The 2,741-nt window shown below is 38.2% G+C and overlaps 1 pseudogene; it reads left to right on the top strand.

Annotated features, from left to right (window-relative positions):
• Positions 1–949: 949 nt before the first annotated feature.
• Positions 950–2,501, top strand: LOC138441854 (transcription factor A, mitochondrial pseudogene; annotated as a pseudogene).
• Positions 2,502–2,741: the final 240 nt, after the last annotated feature.

Here is a 2,741-nt window from a genome sequence, read left to right as displayed (position 1 = left end):
TATCACTGGATAAACAATTAACTTACATAGCTAAACATTAGAAGTTGTATTGAATTTTGATAGCTGTTACCATTAGCATCTAAAACCTACACTTGCGCCTTTTTATTCTTCCATATGGAGACAGCTGAGTAATGAAAGAGCTATAATTCTAGAATTAAATAGAGCTTATGTTGGAACCCCAGACCAGTCAGTTACTAAGTAGGTGTTTTAAGTTAGTTATTCAACTTCTCCTATCCTCAATTTCCACATTCATAGAATGGGAATATTATTACTATTTACCTCATACTATAGATGGGATTCTGAAAAGGGAGTGATACATATAACTTAGAATTTTTTAAATTAATTAATTTATATTTTAGTTTACAATACTGTATTGGTTTTGCCATACATTGACATGAATCCGCCACGGGTGTACATGAGTTCCCAATCTTGAACCCTCTTATAAAGTCAATGTCCTTGAAAAATGGTTAGCAATTCAGTCATTAATTCCGATGCTTTTCCACTCCATCAAGACATGCAATCTGTAAGAAAAGCAGGATATGTCATTTACACCTTCATCCCATCAGTAGACGCCTTCTCCCAAAGGTACTTGCATTCATAGTTCAGTTCAGTCGCTCAGTCATGTCCGATTCTTTGCAACACCATGGACTGCAGCATGCCACGCTTCCCTTTCCATCACCAACATCTGGAGCTTACTCAAACCCATGTCCATCAAGTTGCCATCCAACCGTCTCATCCTCTGTCATCCCCTTCTCCTCCTGCCTTCAATCCTTCCCAGCATCAGGGTCTTTTCAAATGAGTCAGTTCTTCGCATCAGGTGGCCAAAGCATTGGAGTTTCAGCTTTAGCATCAGTTCTTTCAATGAGTATTCAGGACTGATTTCCTTTAGGATGGACTGGTTGGATCTCCTTGCAGTTCAAGGGACTCTCAAGAGTTTTCTCCAGAGGGCGGGCATGATAGGAAGGTGGGTAGGCTGTCTCGCGGCTTTAGGGCGGCTTTGTTGCGTTTTCTCTCGTGCCAGGGCGCTGCAGGGAAGTGGGGCCTGGTCAGTGCTTTGTCTGCGGATGCGATGGCGCTTCTCCGGGGCGTTTGGGGCGTGCTGAATGCACTGGGAAAGTCAGGAGCGGATCTCTGCGCCGGCTGTGGCAGTCGACTGCGCTCCCCCTTTAGTTTTGCGTATGTTCCAAAATGGTTTTCATCCAGCTTGAGTGGTTATCCAAAGAAGCCTATGACTTCATACGTTCGATTTTCTAAAGAACAGCTGCCCATATTTAAAGCTCAAAACCCAGATGCAAAAAATTCAGAACTAATTAAAAAAATTGCCAAGCTATGGAGGGAACTTCCTGATTCAGAGAAAAAGATATATGAAGATGCTTACAGGGCAGACTGGCAGGTATACAAGGAAGAAATAAACAGAATTCAAGAACAACTAACTCCAAGTCAAATAGTATCTTTGGAAAAAGAAATCATGCAGAAACGTTTAAAAAAGAAAGCGTTAATAAAAAAGAGAGAGTTAACAATGCTTGGAAAACCAAAAAGACCTCGGTCAGCTTATAACATTTTTATAGCTGAACGTTTTCAGGAAACTAAGGATGGCACATCACAGGTAAAGCTGAAAGCTATAAATGAAAACTGGAAAAATCTCTCTAATTCTCAAAAGCAAGTATATATTCAGCTTGCTAAAGATGATAAAATTTGTTATTATAACGAAATGAAATCCTGGGAGGAACAGATGATGGAAGTTGGACGAGAAGACCTTATACGTCGCTCAGTTAAATACCCAGCAAAAAGTGAGCCTGAGCAGCTTTGAAGTAGAAGATTGAGTTATGTTCATAACGGATAGACATAAGTAACCAACTAGGTCCCAATACCCGAAGCTGTTGTAAAATTAGAATGGATAAAGTTGGTGAACATTTATATTTAATTCCTTTTCTGTAGCGCATGGACTTCTGCCAGCCAATTCAATACATTTGTATTGGTGTCTTGCTTTTGAAAACCCAAACAGATAAGAGTTCATGTGGAATTTATTTTGTGTTTAGGAACTACTGAGCATCAAAATAATACATGAAATGTAGCAGTGAATCACTTTACCTTTGATAAAGGTAAATCAGACTGTGAAGTTTTTTTATACATGATGACTATGGAAAAAATATTCTTGTTTCCTTATATTATGGAAGCAGGAGTTTCCTATTCATAAGTATCTCAAAGTTTGTAGAAGCCATAGCGTTCTATGATATAACTGCATTTTTAAAAGAGCATCCAGAACTCATGCTGGTAAATTCCAAATCCTGGGTATAATTCATATTGTAGTCAGAGCTGATGGTTGTACAAGTGAGGAATTTCTGGTGTCAGTTGCAGCTTTTATAAAAGGGATAGATTTATAAACCTTTTCCTCATTATCTTTTTCCTAAATTAAAAACTAAAAAATTATGTACCAAATCTATGCATATTATTTTATATTGCATAGAATAAAAATTATGTGTTTCCTAAAAAAAAAAAAAAAAAAAGAGTTTTCTCCAGCAACACAATTCAAAAGCATCAATTCTTCAGTGCTCGGCTTTCTTTATACTCCAACTCTCACATCCACACATGACTACTGGAAAAACCATAGCTTTGCTTAGATGGACCTTTGTTGGCAAAGTAATGTCTCTGCTTTTTAATATGCTGTCTAGGTTGGTCCTAGCTTTTCTTCCAAGGAGTAAGTATCTAAATTTCATGGCTTCTGTCACCGTCTGCAGTGA

Source organism: Ovis canadensis, chromosome 5 (genome assembly GCF_042477335.2).
Source record: "Ovis canadensis isolate MfBH-ARS-UI-01 breed Bighorn chromosome 5, ARS-UI_OviCan_v2, whole genome shotgun sequence".
In the NCBI taxonomy this organism is placed as follows: domain Eukaryota; kingdom Metazoa; phylum Chordata; class Mammalia; order Artiodactyla; family Bovidae; genus Ovis; species Ovis canadensis.
This window is presented reverse-complemented; position numbering and strand designations above follow the sequence as displayed.